At 36.9% G+C, this 18,951-nt stretch overlaps 1 pseudogene; it reads right to left on the minus strand.

Moving 5' to 3' along the window:
* Positions 1–17,039: 17,039 nt before the first annotated feature.
* Positions 17,040–18,194, minus strand: LOC149145202 (protein DMP2 pseudogene; annotated as a pseudogene).
* Between the last annotated feature and the right edge of the window lie 757 nt (positions 18,195–18,951).

The following is an 18,951-nucleotide window of genomic DNA, read 5'->3' on the forward strand; positions in this document are numbered from 1 at the left end:
GAATGTGCATAAAGTGGCATTTTGATGTATATTCACTATTGATTAATCATGTGTAAGTTTTATTGATGAGTGAGTAAGTGTCACACATGGTTTTATTTCTAGAACTCATCTTGCCCATCTAGACTTAAACAAATTTCGATTGCAAAATGACCACATTAACACAAAGAGAACATAAGCACACTCTAAAGCCTTGATGGTTGACCCTTCGTTGTTCAGAAGTGCACCCTAAACCCTCTCACGGAGCTAGGAGCACTCCAAAAGCACAAATCCCCTTCTGTATTCTTATGTGCGCCCTCAAAATGTGACTAAGTCACCCTAGAGAACATTCCTTTGACTCAAAGAAGTGCACCCTCCTTGAGCACATTGAAGCATCTTGAAGACCCGAAGCTCAACCCTTCAACCATTCCCATTGCACCATGTGCTCTCCTGAACTGACTTGAGTGCATTTTCACACCTTGAAGGCTCATAGCCTCAACCTACATCCTTCAAGAGTGCATTGTGTGCCCTCTCTAAGGTCTCTTAGGTGCATGAGCACACCCCGAAGGCACTAAACCTCAGCCTTCAGCCTTTAGGAGTGTTCCCTGTGCTTTCTCTCTCTCTCTCTTGGGCACATAGCACACTTGGGAAGCTCGATGCCTTCCTTCTCTTCCTTTGGACAACAACATGCACCCTACCTTGATTTCTTTCTTCCTTGGGGTGCATGAGCACATGACGAAGCCCCAAAGCTCCTCCTCCTTTGTCCTTAAGCCTTTCTGAGTGCGCCCTTTGCCCCTGAGGCTCTGATGACCATTTTAATTGCACTGAAAGGACATAAACAAAAATATATGCATAAAACATGGTAGAGTAGGATATTTTCAGACTGATAGTTGATCATCATGAGTGATTTTAGAAACATGTATTCTAGGAAACTTATGGAAATCACACACAAGGAAGATCGAGAAAAGAGTATAAATGAAGGAAGCAAAATTAGAACCATGAACTCACCTAAAACTTTATTGTTAAAGCACCATGAAGACTCCAAAGTTTGAAGACCATTTGGAGGGTGGAAGTCATGTTACCACTAAATTAGATCCATGTCATGAGTCACGGCCATGTCCCAATCATCCAAGATAGTGATGCATCTAGTTTCATCATATGATTATATAGAAGACAAAGATGTATTTTTCTAATAATTGTAAGATACAATCAAGTAGATTTCCAACAGTCATGTGCGAACTCAAGAGTCATGGAAGTCCAAAGGACATGTAATACCAAAATTGATATGTAATTCCAAAATTCATTTTTAAATTCAAAGGTTGCAGAAGTCCAAAGGTTACTAGAAGTTAGAAAGCCATGTCATGAGGATATGAAAGCTCACTCCTAAAGTTATAAATAGATCCTCATTTATCATGTAAGGGAATTTTAACCTTGGCTTCTCCCATAAGGCATAAGAGAGATAAGTTAGTACTTCTAGGGGGAAAGTAGTGGCTCCAACGCTCCACTATTGGAGCAAGTGATGTTCGTTGTATTCATGCATCTTGGTATTTTTACTTAATAATTGAAGCCTCACGGAAAACTCTTTTTCATACATTTATTATGAATGTTTATAAGACTATGTTGTGAATGTTTGTGATTCATGTTTGCTTTTACTAGTACTAAGATAGTTGAACAATTTCGATTATTTTAGTGCTTGTCTAATTAAGAACTTGTTGTGATGCTTGTAATAATCGCCGAGTCATTGTGGACTATTTCTCTAGATGTTAGACGATACATTGCTATTCATGTATGTCTTATTAGGGTGGTACTATTAGCTCTCTATTAGAGACTCACTTTCTCTCCTCTCTGTGGTAGAATAACCTTGAGGCACTTGCAATTGAACATTCACCAAGCATACTAGCTTGCTTTTCGAAGGCACATATGTGATTTTCTCTCTTCAAATAAAAATTAAAGGCAAGGAAAATATTTAAGTAAATGGCATCCAAGTCGTATCTCAGATGGGGATCCTATTGCAAATGGTGTGAGGTCTAGCTGAGACCGCATATCGGGGAGACCCCCTTAAATTTTGGCAAGTCCAATACTATCAACAAGATAATAAGGACAAACTTATCCTTGAGAAAAAATCATTTGTTAATTCTTCCACCTCCTAGAGAGTAGCTCCTGTATTAACAAGGAATGTTCCTATCTCTCTTTTCAATTTAAACATAACGTGATGCTTTTGGAAATAAAATGGAAGTGATATGAACTTAAGCTCTATTAGATATATTCTAGGGAAAAAATCCTGATGGTACAAAAAGTTGGGAGTTGATAAGGTGGATGCTCATAACCATATACTATGATATCCATAAAACCCTCAAATAAATACCAATATCCAAATTTAGTGTCTAGACCGAATTGAAGAATTTTCTATATATTAGGAAATGCTATGGGAAGAGCTTCTTCAAACATCACATAATAAAAAAAAATGACATGAATTTATTGACATAATATGAGAATCCTATATTTTGAGGTTGTTTTCTAACAATATGAGTCTAATAGATAACAACATTTGGATTTCCTCTCCCATATTGAATTTTGAAATGTAGAGTGGAAAATTTTAGAATTTCAAAATTGAGGAATAAATAGACTAATAATGATTGATATCTAAAGTACTTGGTCAGGCTATATTGAAACAATTGGAAATTAATGGCATGTGAAAGATGCTAAATAAAGTATAATATAATAAAGGCTTTATTTACAAGGGAGATAGATTCTAGGATCCAAGGATAATTTCATCGTCAAAATGATCACGATCATACCCTAGTAAACATCACACTATAGATATAAATTTCATAGATTCAATGGAAGCACTAGAATAGTATGGTGGTCTAGTTTAAGGTAACAAACGATTCAATGGTAAGAAGGAATTAAACATAGTTTATTTATATTTTAAGGTTCATTTTTTATAATTAAGAATGGTGAATATGGCCAAATATGATTCCTAAAACAAAAGAAATATCTTGTTGGTATGTGAATTATTGGTATTCCATCTCCCTTAGTTCATTCAAGTAGAAATAATAATGATTGTCATGGACACCCCCTTCCAAATCATCTAAGGGAATTTCATCTAAAATTATTGGTTAGGAACCCTATGTTAGTTGTGCGTTGAATTTATTTTTCTTCATTTTAAAAGGAGAACAAGAAAAAATTGAAAGTTACGAGGAGAAATGGATGACTGAGGGTGCTACTAAACCTTTCAACAACCATATTGATAATTCTAGTTATTTTCATCCTTTAATGGTCGTGAATGAAACAAACTATCACTTTTTCTCCTTTTACAGTTCGACCAAACTCTCTTGGAAATGTGATAGATTTCCATTAGGTAAAACCACTCATTTTTCAAAATTTTGTTGATGTCATGCTTATGTGGATTACATGTAACCATGACAATTGGTTGCCACATAAATTGTCTATTATATGGTTGTAGGTCTAGGTCAACCCATGGATGTGCGTTACACTTTGTGGTAAGCACACAGGGAGTAAAGTGGAAAAATGAAGCTCAATGGAGCATTTATTAAGCACTCAATCGAGCAATATTTTATCCCTTGATCAAGAAATTTGAGTGCTTAAATATCACTCAGTAAACCTTTAAAAAAATACTTGATAAAGCTCTTATATAACTTATGGTTAATTAGGCACTTAATTGGGTGAGCTTTTTCTTTTGGCAGTGTTTGAAAAAATATATCTCGATCAAGTTATATCTCAATTGAGTTTTCTTTTCCAATGCTCTTATCCTTAAATTCATGGTATTTTATGGAATTCCATTATCACACAGGAAAAAGGAGCTCTATCAAGCTCCCTTCTAGACCACCATAGGAGCTCAATCGAGCACCCTCCTACACCACCATAGGAGCTCAATTGAGCTATATCTAAATTGAGGTCCTTTTGCATGTGCAAAATGGATCTTTGTGTGCAAGTGTCATATAACAAGGAGCTTGATCAAGCTATAACTTGGTTAAGATCCTTTGGAATGTGAAAAAGTAAGATCGATCAAGCTCCTTGAGAAAGTTTCATATAAGAAGGAGCTCAATGGATTTCCTTGTGAAAAATGGAGTTCAGTCGATCTCATTTAGCATGTGCAAAATGGATCTCGATCAAGCTCCTTTAGCACATGCAAAAGGGATCTCAATCAAGCTCCCTTTAAGCTATTAAAAACCTTGTGCTATGGTTTGCACACATATGTTTTACAGTGCAGACTATGGTAGAGAAATGTGACTAATGAAAGCACAATCACATTGATTTGAAAACTTCCATCCACCACCATCCTTCCGTGAGTGCACTGATCGCAACCATCGCCAACCTCAAAATGTCAACATATCAAGATTTTTTTTCTACCCATTTCTTCTCATAATCCATAATTTATTCTCATTCCCAGGATTCCCATTCAAATAAAATTGCAATGAATTTGAAGGCATACGTATTAGCCAAGATTAAAATTGAATTTAACTTGTTCAAATTTAACCTATGAACCAATTTAAACATAAATTTCGAGAAAATTTTTGAAGGTTCACCAATTTAGGGCTTTATTGTCAACATTTATTCCATTCATCACATGACTAAAAACTCAGAAACTGGTCTCCACCTCAAAATCAACCCAAGCCTCAACCTTTTGATATTTGTATATTGACATCAAATTTGACGTTCTGCTTAGTTGACAGCTATATGATAGGTTCAAATCATCTCTTCATGTTGCACACATAGGACAAACATTATAAAATATATTGATTGACATCACAATTTCCATTTTTCTCAGACAACAACAATAGGTTCAAGTCTTGGCTCTTCATAATGTGCACATAAATAAGTTATTTATGTCCATAATGCACATAAAGTGTAGATATGGCTGAAAAAAGGAAACTAAATAACATGATCGAACCATGCAAAAAAAATAACGTGAAAGAACTTTTCAAATCAATCTAAAGTTGTTATTCTTATTTTTGTCTGGAAGTTTCTCTACTCTAGTGTATAATTCCTCTATATTCCTTGCCAAACTATGGTAGATTGGTTGTTAGTAGGACCTATTTGTAGTCATGTCCTGATCTAGTTCATATTCCATGACCCACAATTTCAATAGGAGGATAAATTTCTTATAGAAATGGATCAACATGATAAGAAATGAAAATAGGATACTCTTATTAGACAAGTAGAGGAAATGGAATATATTCAACAAAAAATAAACCAACTCCAACTTCAATATGTAAAAATGCCCAGAAATTGGACCTCTACCGTGAAAATTGTTATTAGTCATACACATAAAATTCATAGGATGGAGGACATAATCAAATCTCTTAGGACCCATATTGAAGTTTTAAGGTTAACAAGTCAATGCATTGTTATTTCTTTAGACTCTTTAGAACTCTCAACTCTCTCTTCTTTGCCATCTCTAGACTTAAATGTATCACCTCACTGTCCCTTTAAGTTGGCACAAAAATTATCCAGACTATTTTCTTTATGCAAGCAAGAACATGTATGATTTTTTGAATTTCCCACCTAGTCTACTTAGTTATATGCAAAACCTACAATATTATCCTACTGTTATATTTCATAAATATGGGATTTTGGTTGCACTAACAGAACATTTTGTAAGAGAAAATATATATGTAATTTTGGTTTTCTGCTGTGCTCCGACTATAGACCTATATTAATATAATTTTTAGGTTATGGTTAGAAAACAAAATTGTACTAAGTTCAAAACAAATGTCCTTTACACATATGATACATTAACATTATAAGTATTTAACTTCTAATAATTAAAATTATTTTAGTAATATTGTAAGGATTTCCCCACTTTTGTTTTCTCACAAACTACACCTATAGTTGTCGCGTGTACTAGTAGTTTTCTCAAGAAGATGCATGACACCTACAATCTAAGTATTTTGATGAAAAATACAGGTGGTTTCTAACACCACTTTTTTCTATCCATTTCCTTACTAAGTTTTATATAATCTTCGCTCTTATTTACATTATTTCTCACCATTTTTTCACTTGTCTCTAATTGACAATGACACAAATTAACTTACCTGAAAGCGTAGTCTAACCCCCCCAAGCTCACCCTTCGATATAGTGCAACATGAAAGGGTTAGTGAAGGGAGCTAGGATAGTGGATACAATGATGATTACAACCAATCTAGATGCAAAGGAAATAATTCCACTTGACAATTCATCACAACAGATCTGATAATAATATATTAAAATACTGGAATTTTACACTATAATAGTTTATTAAAATTTAAGATCTATAGATTTAACTGTAATTGGTGCATGCATGAGAATATAAATTATGAAGAAAAATAGAGAACATAAAAATAATCTCACACACACACAAGACACAAAATATGCTCTCTCAGAAACTCTTTTGGGAGAAAACCCAATTGGAAGGTGAGGTTGCTTCACTCTCGTTCTTTGTCTCAAAATAATTCTGCAAGTACAAAGAAGTAATGCCTATGACCCATGGGATGCTACAGTGCACATATCCTCTTTGTGTGCTCTACCTCCTATCTCTCCTGGCTATCTTTGCTCAGCTATGGAACAAAATTCTCTTGAAAGGATGGAATGCCTCTTCCTCCTATTATCATGGTTATAACATAAGCCAATAGCCTACTAGTGGTTAAGTTTGACTACAACAACTCTTAACTAGAGTTATAAAATAGATTCTTCTAGAGTATTTTAAATCATAATTAAGTGGATATCCCATTTTCCATTAATAATGGGAGACAATGCGACATCCGCCCGAGCTATAGGTGTGAAAGCAGGAAGATCAACTTCTTAGTGGCATAAATTTTGCATACGGGCTACGATTGATGTGCTTCTTGCACTGTTGGAAATATATCTATGTGTATAATAGAATGAGAAGGTTCTATGGTAAAGTGGAAAAGTTTTACCCCCAAAAAAATGTCGTTTGATGCCTCAGAACACTCCCAGAATATTTCAAACCCCGTTTCGCCAAATAGGGTCCTACCGATAAAAATAATCCTGTGAGATGGTTCCTCCACTATTTTCTACTCCAAATGGATTGATATGGATGAAAAATAATATAATGATCTAATTCGCATCACACCTCTGCATTTTGGGATGATTTTGGTCCCCAAGAGATTTTATTAAATACAACGAGGAAATTTTTTCTCCACCTTCTCTCTGGTGTACCATTTAGCTTTTCCTGGAAGTTTTCCCTTCAACCCAATCTTCTAAATGTCATGTTTCCCTTGTCTTGTAGTTCTAGAACTACTATGCAAAACTGTATCTTCGGTCAACTCTACCAGAGCGTCTGGTGCCAAATCTTACACAAAATGTAGGACATGTTCCTCTTCCTAATCTAGCATGGAAGGCTCATAGTGTTTCAAATTCTCTACATTCACAACTGAGTAAATGCGCATATATGCATGTAAACTGAGTTGATAGGCATCATCACCCACTTTTTCTGGTATCTCAAAGGGGCCATAGCTTAGAGCCTTGATTTTCTTACCAGGCCACTGCATCCTCTCCTTGTTCAACTGTAGCCATATTTTGTCTCCCACCTATAATGATTTCTTTGTTTTGTGTTGATCATGCTTGGCCTTATAACTCTCCCACGGCTTCTGTAGTGTTTCATGTACTTGTAGATGGATCTGACTAATCTTCTCTATAAAAATTCTAGCCCTTAAAGCATGTCATGTAAGATCTTCCCCAACTCCTCCTTACTTCCCATATGCAATATCCAAAGGTGAAGGTGGAAAATATCCAAAACAAGTCTCAAATGAGGAATTTCCTAGAAGTGTCGACTCTGCTATTATAAGAATGTTGTATATATAGCAGATTGTCATCCTAGGTATTCAGATGCTTCTTGTTGTATCCCCTTATAAGTTGCACCAAAGTCCTGTTAACTGCATATGCCTACCCATCTGTCTGTGGATGAAATGTTGTAGATCTCTTCAACTTTGTGTCCATCTTCTCCCATAAAGTAGTCCAGATTACAACGAGAAATCTTGTGCCTATCTGAAATGATGCTCCTTGGTATCCCAAAGTGCACCCAAACCTATCCAAAGAACAAGTTTGCTGCTTCTTTTTTGTTGATGGTCTTTTTACAAGGAATAAAAACACACATCTTGTTGCACCTGTCAACTATCACAAACATGTAGTCATGTCCCTTCCTAGTTGTGGGCAAAACTCCACAAATTCCATGGAAATGATTTGCCAAGGATGAGTAGGTACATGTAAGGGATGATATAAACCTTCTTTCTTGTTACTAGTCTTGTTGGTACAACAAAGCATGCATCCCCTTATGAACCTAGCTACCTGCTCTTGCATCTTGGGCCAATACACATACCTCTGCAAGTTAGCGAAGGTCTTCCCTACACCAAAGTTCCCTACAAACTTTGAGGTGTGAGCCTCTCTAATTAGCTTCAAACGCTCACCTTTAGGAATATATAGCTTATCCAACTTTGTAGAGTAACCCATCCTCCAGACGGTAGTCAACAGTGTTGTCACCATCGTGGACATGAATCTGACTCTGGAACTGTTGATACAGCTCGTTGAAGTCCTCATATTCTGAATATACCTCTCTATATGCATCATGGGTGAATGGCTCCATGTTCATAAGAGTCCCCAAAGTTGTAATATTTGATGTGGATGGCCTTGAAAGCATATCTTCCAACTTTTTTGTGCTTCCCTTCTTATACTTGATCACCAAATGAAAAAGTTGTAAAAAGCCCATCTACTTGTAATTCTTGGTCTGTTGTAGCTTACTCTAGTCCTCCAAGTACTGTAATAGCTAGTGATCTATGAGAATTAATTTCTCGTTTCCCATCAGATAGTTCTTCCATTTCTTCATAGCTTGCACCATGACATAGAACTCCTTATCATAGGTAGGGCAGTTATGAACTGCCCCATGAAATACTTCATAATGGTATCAAACAAACCTTCCTCCTTGCATCAAGGAAGCTCCCATATCATACCCACTCACATTTGTACCCACTTCAAAGGGTTGCTACCAATTTGGTAATGCCAGAACTGTTGCTTAACTGGTCTTCTTCTTTAGCTCCTCAAAATCCTTTTGCTGCCATTTTCCCCACTAGAAACTCTTGCCACTTGTTGTTATGGCATGGAGTGGTGTTGCTACCAATGAAAATGAGGCTATGAACTTCTTTAGGCACTCTGCTACCCCAATGAAACTCCTGACCTCATAAAAATTAGTAGGCGCCAACCATTTCATGATGGCCTCCATTTTGGAAGGATCTATCTTCAGTTCTTCTCCACCGATCACATACCCCAGATACACCAAAGACTGCTACACAAACTGACACATATTGAGATTTTCTAGTAGCTGGTGCTTCTTCAATGTTTCCAACACTTGTGTCAAATGTGAAATATGCTCCTCCCAGGTAGAAATATATACTAGTATATCATCTAGATAGACACCAACAAATGAATCTATAAAAGCATTCAGTATATCATTCATTAATCTCATAAATGTAGCTGGCACATTACATAGTTCAAATGCAATCACTAACCACTCATACAAACCTTGCCTAGTTTTGAAGGTTGTCTTCCATGTATCTTCTTCTTTGACATGGACCTGGTGATATCCACACTTCAAGTCCAACTTGGTGAAATACTTTTCTTACTGCAACTGATCTAGCATATCATTTATCCCGGGCATGAGGTATATGTTCTTGAGTGTGGTTTTATTCAATTCCTTGTAATCTATACACATCTGCCAAGTCTCATCCTTCTTTGGCACAATGAATGGGTGACCCAAATGGTGATGTGCTCCATCGAATGACACCCTGTTCCAGTAGCTACTACAACTGTTTCTTCACCTGACTTTCTTTTATAATAAATTTTCTGTACATCCCAATATTTGGCAATGGGGAGTCTCAAAATAGCTGGATCTCATGCTCCCCTTCTCTCTTAGGTGGTAACCCTTTAGGCTTTCAAAACACATCCTTGTATGACTATAACAACTCCTCCAATTGTTTTTTTTGTTTCTTAGTTCACCCCTCTAGGGATGCATGACTCTTATTGACTCCTCTTCACACTGAATTTCTCTTAAAAACAATAAAACATATTTCTTGCTGGAACTGATCAAGTTCTTGGCTTGGTTGGCACTTACGAGTGAAATTTCAACTTTCCTTTATGCTCGTTGATGATGAATGATTTTTTATGCTTAATGAGTTGGTACTTCTTATTTCTCCTCATAAATATTGCATCATGTATGGAATCCCAAACGCAACTCCACATAAATCAAGGGGAACCACATCTAGATCTACTTCATCAATAAAATCAACACGGATAGAAAATCTAATTTTTCACTATTTTGTTACCTTCAGCTCTCCATCGTTATTTACCAGCCCCAGTGGATATGGGTTTGGATGATCATGAACTTCCAGCCCCAACTACTTGACCAGCTCTGCTGCAATTAGATTTTCCTGGGATCTTCTGTCAAAGAAAGCATCAATGTTTGTCTTCTTGACTTGTATCTTTATATGGAAGAGATTGGTCATTTCTTTCTCTTCCAGTTGCTAAAGGCTACTCATATTGACCTCATTTTACATTGATGTACAGATGATCTTCTCAACCACATACAAGTTTCTTTTAACTTGGTTCGTCGAATCAGTGACCATGAGATTCTTCTTCTTGTTCTTTGGGTTTAACTCTGGATGCAACTTCAAACACTTCCCCTTTATATGGCCATCAATGTTGTAGTGGTTGCTAGGATATTTTCATTGGCGTGTTGTGGTTGTCGTCTTTTTTATCTATTCCACCTTTTTTCTTCTTCTTCCCCTAAGAAGCTTCATGTTTCTTCTTTTGCTTCGATCTACTTGATTGCACTCTTCCAGGCGTATGTTATCCAAGTATTATGCCTATACATAAGCCCCATGCACCAATTTGGGCTTGAACAACATCACTTCCTCACATAGATGGTGGTGCAGACCCCCAAAATACTTGAGTACATTTGGTTTCTTTGGAGAGATACCCAACATTATAGCCATCTTTATTAATTCTATGGTGTGCTCTTGAACGCTTTGGCCTATCTTTTTCCTCTTGTAATGCCAGAAGATCCATTGGTCCTCCATGTACCCAATGCAATAAAACTATGACTTAATGAGGGTTTTCAAATCCTCCCACTTAGTCAATGGAGGTTCTCCCTCAAACCTCAGGGTTTCTGTGTTGATCTCCCACCAAGTCAGTGCATGGCCCTCTAATTTCATCAACATGAATGAGATATTTTCCCTTAATTTGATGGGCATTGAAAAAAACTTCCAATTACTACAACCAATCATTCAAATTTAGAGCGTCAATATTGCTGTGGTATGACTTGATATCGACTTTGGTTCATGACACTCAAACTGGGTTGATCTTTTTCGAGTCCTTTCTTTAATTAGTTCTCTGATTCTCCTCGATCTTCTAATGCCTGTTATTATTTTTCCTTTACATTTGAGCCCCCATGTCCTCAAAATATCCCCAGCTTATTTCTTAGGGCTGCCACGAGGAGATTTACATTGCGGTTTATATATGTGAATTGTTGTTTGAGCCGCAAAAACCTCACCTCTGCAGGATCACAAGGTTCGTTTACAGATTCGTCACCAATGATTAGGGTTTTACAATTTTTGGCCCCTACAATCTAGATCCCTATAATCTCCACAAAATACCCAAAGAAACCTGCTCTGATACCAAATGACCAGTAAAATTCCATGGATATTCCACTGCACAGTTTGTCACAACAGATCTGAGAATAATATATTAAAGTATTGAAATTTTACACTATTATAGTTTATTAAACTTTAAGACCTGTGGATTTAATTGTAACTAGTGCATGCATGCAAATATAAATTATGCAGAAAATAATCTCAGACACACATGTAAGACACAAAATATGCTATCTGATAAACCCTTTCGAGAGAAAACCCAGTTGGAAGGTGAGACTGCTTCGCTCTCTTTCTCTATATGGAAATATGGCTGCAGGTACAAAGAAGTAATATTTGTGGCATGTGGGCTGCTACAGTGCACATATCCTCTCTGTGTGCTCTACCTCGTATCTCTCCTGGCTGTCTTTTCTCATCTATAAAACAAAATTCTCTCGAAAGAATGGAATGCCTCTTCCTCCTAGTGGCCTTGTTATAACATAACCTTATAGCTTACTAGTGGTTAAGTTTGACTACATCAACTCTTAACTAGAGTTACAAAATAGACTCTTCTAGATTCTTTTACATCATAATCACGCGGCTAGCCCCTTTTCCATGAATGATGAGGGATGAAACGACATCCTTCCAAATTACAGGTGTTAAAACAAGAAGGTCAACTTCTGAGTGGCATAACTTTTGCATACACAATTTGATTGATGTGCTTCTTGCATCATTGGAAAGGAATTTGTATGTAGAATAGCATGAAGAGGTGTCATGCTAAAGCGATAACTTTTTACACCCGCCCCCCCCAAAAAAAAAGAAAAACATCGTTTGATGCCTCAAAATGCTCTCGAAAGGTTTCAGACCTTGTTTCACCAAACTAGGTCTCGTCGGTAAAAATAGTCCCATGTGGTTATTCCTTCACTTTTTCGACTCCAAATGCATCGAGATGGATGAAAAACAATATAATGATCCAATTCAGATCATTCATGAGCACGTTGGATCTTTCCTTTCAAGAAATTTCAATGCTTGGTCTTAGGGATTGCCTTGGAATTTTTAAAAATGTTTAATATTATAAAAACTTTAGTCTAAACTTTTACTTTCATAATAATCAAAGATTTCATTAGTCAAGTAACAAGGTTTTCTTTTCAACATGACATGTGCTCAAAAAGATTGGAATTTTTGGTGGATAATTTCCCTTAGTTTCTAGAATCATTTTCCCACAACGGATGTATGAAAAGGAATTTTGAGTGACTTGTTACTTTCATTGTGGAAATAAGTCACCTTTTTCATAAAAAAAATTCATAACCTGTGAAGGATAGTATAACATGATTTTAATTACCATGTCAAGCTCATAGTGCACCTTGAGGAGCAATAATTATTGAGGATGCCATTTTTATTGCTTAAGGTCCTATAAAAAATGGTTGTCTCCATTTAAAATATGGTGCACCATGAAATTGGGCTATGCCATCAAGGTTTGATCAAAATTGTAATAATGAAATGTTTGGGCATACTTGACACTACTTGGGAATTCGTTTTAGGAGGACCAAGGAGAAACTAAAGTAAGAGTTATATTGCCTACTAGTCTACCTAGATGTTGTGGGAAAAGGAAACAATGACACTTTCCACTTTAACTCCTAACATTTGTTTTTGTATAATCACATCACCATTCAAACAAAACACCCATAAGGAACATATAATTCCAATTTCACAAGAAAAGGAGGTTGTTGAATCACAAGAGTACACTTTTGTAGAATTTACCCCTGATTCATCCCCAATTTAATCTATCACTTGATGAAATTATGGGATATTTTCATGCCCTTGGTTATACACTATAGCCAAGGTGAGATGAATCGAGAAAAAGAAGGATATTCATATGTGTTCGAGTTATTCTAAATTTTTGGCTACCTCCAAATTATTTTGTTCTTAAAATCCTAGCTACCAATTGATATTAAAATATAATAAAAATATGAGGTCTCAAAATCAAATATTGAGGAGAAAACTATAGAAAATTAATTCTATGATTCCAAGCAACAAACCTATGGATGTTTTTCCAAATTCCATTAACTATGAAGAACCATCAGTAAATAGCATAGATTTTTCCTCAATGGAGTGAATGAAATTGTGCATGAAACAATAAACTCCATCTTGGATGACATTATTGTGAATACATTTTCCTTTATTTTTCCTCCACCCAATTTTACCAATATGGAGGGATAAGGATGAGTTATTTTATCTTAGGATCATCAATAAGGAGAATAAGGAGAGCGATTGCTGAGTAATTGAGGAATTGAAAGAAAACAATTTCTCCATGAATTTAGTCTAAAAAGAAAAATGGAAAAATATATTTAAAAAATGCACAAAGTAATTATCAAACTCATAGAATTAGAGGCACCAAGTGTGTGGACTTGTACTAGAAGCCTTAACTTGTGAAATCCCATCTAAGGTTTATACCATCATTTTGCATGAAAGATCAACCAATTTTAGGCTTTGAAATTTTGCTGTAGACCAACCACATCAAATAAGTTAACAAGGCTATGATTAGGACCATCATCATCGTGAGATGTTGTCATCACGACGATGTCGTCTTATTTGATATTTGTTTTGTAGGCAGAGCCTTTTCCTTTGCCGCCCCCATCGACTCCACAAAAATCATGCAGCCTAGCCAGATTTCAGCTTCACCTGTATGATATATTCTAGGTACATCTCTTACATTTTAAAATTGTATTTAATTTATATTTATTTAATTTATTTATATTTTATTATATTTATGGTGTTATATGTTAAATTATGTTTATGACTTTTGAGTAGGGTGGAGGTGGCATGACAATGTAGCTTCATTATGGAATATGGTTCATTATTATGTTAAATACACGTAGTCTAACGAGGCGAAGGAGTTTCCCGGAAAGTTATAGAAATTCTGGTTATATTTAGAGAAAATCTGGCAAGGATTTTTGTAAATGCAAGTTATAGTTGTTAAACTTCAAAATTTTAAGTGTTCTAGATGTTTTTGATGGTGCTAAATCCATTTCCACCATAAAAACACGATTGAAACACTGTCTCTACAAGATTTTTTGAAATGTTTTACCTGGATTCCGGCCACTTTTGACCGTCCAGACAATTCCTCCACCTCGACTCCTGTTAAATATGTTGCTTATATAATATGGAAAATGTGTTGGTTAAATTTTGGGCAAGGTTTACATATATAGTATATCCACTAACGAATCCAACCACTCCGTCGGGTATACAGCTACCGAGCCACAAGATTGTGGACATAACAAAATGAACATAGGCCATAGCAAAGCACGTAGTCATATGGTGATTGGTCATGGTCAAGACAGGGTTCGATGATTATAACGGTGGTTTTTAACATATATTATTCATATAGTGTGGTTGGTATGACCAACGACTCTATGCTATGGTTGTTATAAACACAGTTTCATATGCATCGGCGATTGGATTTGTTATAACGTATTTCACTAAAGGTTCAAACATAGGATATGGTTGTAGAGTTTAGGCTTCTGTGATCCATATCAAGTTTACAAAGGATTCTTCGGCGAAGATCACATGAGACATCATTTGTCGACGTGTTTTGAACCATCCAGTGTGGTTCATCATCAGGACAAGTTGAAGAAACAGATCCAGCTTAGCAGGTTAAATAGACAGAGCAAAGCCTCCAACGGATAAAAAGATAACAGCTACTTAAGAAAAGCTAGATCCGTCTTCAACCTTGAAACCTGCAAGCGCGCCCGTTCAAAATGATGGACCTTGTTTACCGTTGGAGGCTTTGCTCTGTCTATTTAACCTGCTAAGCTGGATCTGTTTCTTCAACTTGTCCTGACGATGAACCACACTGGATGGTTCGAAACGCGTCGACAAATGATGTCTCATATGATCTTCGCCAAAAAATCCTTTGTAAATAGGATATGGTTGTCATAACAAAAGAAACGTTGATGCACTATCTTTTTATAACAACGATCCGAACCTCCGCGGGTTCGACTCTGGGGTGAAGACCCTCAAATCGATGTATTTACGCAGAAGAATTTCCACTACGCCCGAGTTTGTGGCCGTGATATTATGGGCAATGGTCGATGAGTGTCCAGACCATTGTTTTTATGAAATCAATTAACACTGAAAAACCTTGCAAAATTAGTCCATAACACATATCCCAAGGCATCCAAAGCTATCACATCATGTCCACATGCAACAATTAGCATGCGCTACATGCCCTTTCTTGCCACCTCGTGTGCATGTGCACCAATCACCATGTGCGACATGTTGTCCACATCACCTTCCATGTGTTCCCCATGTCACCAACCGACAACTACATGTCACTCAAGAAAGGGCCACGTGGCCACCCAAAAAGCCAAATCCATATGCCACACGTCATGACCACAGAGTGCCACTTGTCATCCACATCATCCTCTACAACCAATTAAAACCTGACACGTGTGCTCTACTAACGTGTATTTGCCACGTGTCATCCACCAAACTTCTACTTGGCCTATTAAAAACATCAATTTTGTCTGGCATGTGTCACCCCACGTGTTTCCATGTCATCACCATCACTTATCCACATCATTGCCACCTAGCATCTATGTGGAGGCACTGCTTGGACTGCCACGTGTGGGAACCTGTTGCTCGCCACCATTGCTCTCTAGTGTTCATTTAAAGTTTAGCGGTTTCATAAACACCTAGGAGCTTATTGCCAACCTCTTGGTCAGTAGGAGCTATGGCAAGCTAGCTTTCAGCGCCATCACTCACCGCTTGTCGCACACCCTCCTAAGCTTTTGCTTTTGCAATCTCCTATCAAACGGTTTGATAGACTCCCAAGGGCTTCTTGCTAGACTCCCTATGACTAGGGGCTACGACTGGACATTCCCACCCCATTCGCACTAGAATAATGACAAGTTGGAACATTGCTTGACTTGGGGCGCTTTAAGTTGAGTTTTCTCCTCATTTCTTGGGAGTTAGGCAAAGTGCCATATACAACTAAAAAAATCTCCTAAAATATTATCCAACCAAACACTTCTCATGTGATTTTGTACGAATTACCTATAAGCTTCCAAAAATAAATAATTAAAAATGTAATTTAAATAACACAAAATTACAATTAAAATATAATTAAACAACTAAAATCATACTAATTAAAACCTCCATGGAGAATTGAGAGGTTAAACATTTTTCCTTCTCAAGTTGAAAAGGTGTATCCATTAAAATACAGAAATCACTTCAATCAGTCAGGGTCATCCCATATAAAAGAAGAACATTCAAAGACATTTGAATGAATCAATTCCAACAATTATCCCTATAATAAAAACCTTGATCAAGTAAATAAATAAATTTACCATGTGAACCCCTGTTTGAATTTTCCAATCATAGCAGAATTTCCAAAAGATAAACAAAAGTTTATAGGACGGGCTTTATTTACGGATACGCAATGATTTTTACAGGATCGATGAAATGATGATCCGTTATTTGCTTCTCGTTCACAATAGAGAGAATTTCGTGCTACACAGAAATGGCAATTAGCATAGCTCGATGACAAATACGCGTTGAAGTTGCCAAGCCAAGATACCAACGAGAGCAATCCTTTCCAAGTATTTATAAGCAACAGCCTTTCACGCAAATTCATACGACATCGTCGATTGATACCAGAACACAAATATTTTTCTACTCGGTTTCACTTTTATTTCTATATGTACAATTTTTTGCACACTCTGAATCAGTTCAATACGAAGCAAACATAATAACATTGCAGAACCCATTATTACAGCAAACCTGAGAGAGAATATTAAATCGAAGCACGCCCATACCTATTCATACCAAACTACTGATACAACCCTTAGAAAACTAGAGAAATAATTGCAAGAGAGACGATTTAAACCACGCGCAGCACACAGGTAGGGAAGCAATAAGTCACATGTAACGTTTACTTTGGTCGCGGATATCCAATTCCATGGCGCTTCGATGGAAATAGCAAGAACACCACACTGGACGCAAATCCAACACTTCCAGGAAGAGCCATCAAGAGCGACTTCTTATCCTCTGACAGTGACGGATAAAAGCAGCGGACGACGTTGGTATTCATGAGGGCGACCGTACCAAACACCACAAGCGATAATATAGCGTGCACAAAGTCTGCGAATGTTAGTCTGTACGCAGAGAGATCGATATCACTCTTTGTGTTCAGTGTGCCGAAGAATATCCATAGCCCGTTCTTGGTGGCGATGCCATAGTGTAATTTCCCGTCCTCGTCGCGGATGGTGTCCGTGAAAGAATCAAAGTAACTCGAGAGACCACAAAATCCCAAAAGACCCACAGTTATAATTTTATTTACCTTGTGGCAGTGCCCTTCGTTGGTGAAAGCGGGCGAAAAAATATTGAAAACAAGCACTGTCGCCGTGGGAAGCAATTGCAGAAGCTTAGCTAGACTTTCAAGTCCTTTCTGGGCAGCTTTTAGTGCGGTTCTTCTTAGTAACGTACTTTTAACTTCTCCACCATCCTCGGCTTTTATTTCAGCTGAAACACTCGATGATTCTGCCATTTCTTTTAATTGATTTTCTTGGATCGCATTCAGCACTTCCGGATGGATATATAGATCAGATTTGGGTCATTGGCGAGGTGTTTAGTTTCGTGAAGGAAATGCACATATACTCGGATTAATAATTTTCTCCTAAATTACTAGTTGGAACTGTTACATTTGCAACCAACTTTATTGAAGGCAAAATATCGATTAGAATTGAAGACCAATTATATGGTTTCTTGATCGAAATTCGGGTATGCAGCAAGGTACCAAATCATTGGTTGAACTTTAAACGATGGCAAACGTATTTTTTTAGCGTGAGAGACTGATTCTAGTTAGGTAAGCAGAACCCGCAACTAAAGAAGGTATCTGAAATCATTGGTGAACACAGACAAGTGGAATATCTGTCTGCGTGTACTCTCCATATATAGGCCCGCACATGCCTAGCCTTATGAACTAATCTTGTAGTTAAAAGATTTTTTTGGTCATGGCAGAAATTTCGCGTATGGCCACTAATCCATTGGAACTGAAGTTTCATTCACAGTTTAACTTAGATTTCGTGTATGGTGAAGAATGTATTTTGGGAATTTTGGCTTTATCCAATTATCAATATACCGAGATCTTCCTAAAAGTTAATAAAATTTTCCAATCGATATCAACTAACAGACTTCAAGCAATCGGATAGAAGTTCGATACACGGCTCCTTCTATTAATAACACTGGTTGATGATTTGACTGGAGACGGAGGCTTTCATTGTTGCAGTGACAAATGACGAGATGGAATTAAAACCGCGACATATCAAATTATTGT

The sequence above is a fragment of the Pinus tabuliformis genome, chromosome X (genome assembly GCF_031772625.1).
Source record: "Pinus tabuliformis cultivar Carrire ecotype Pingquan chromosome X, CPIR1, whole genome shotgun sequence".
In the NCBI taxonomy this organism is placed as follows: domain Eukaryota; kingdom Viridiplantae; phylum Streptophyta; class Pinopsida; order Pinales; family Pinaceae; genus Pinus; species Pinus tabuliformis.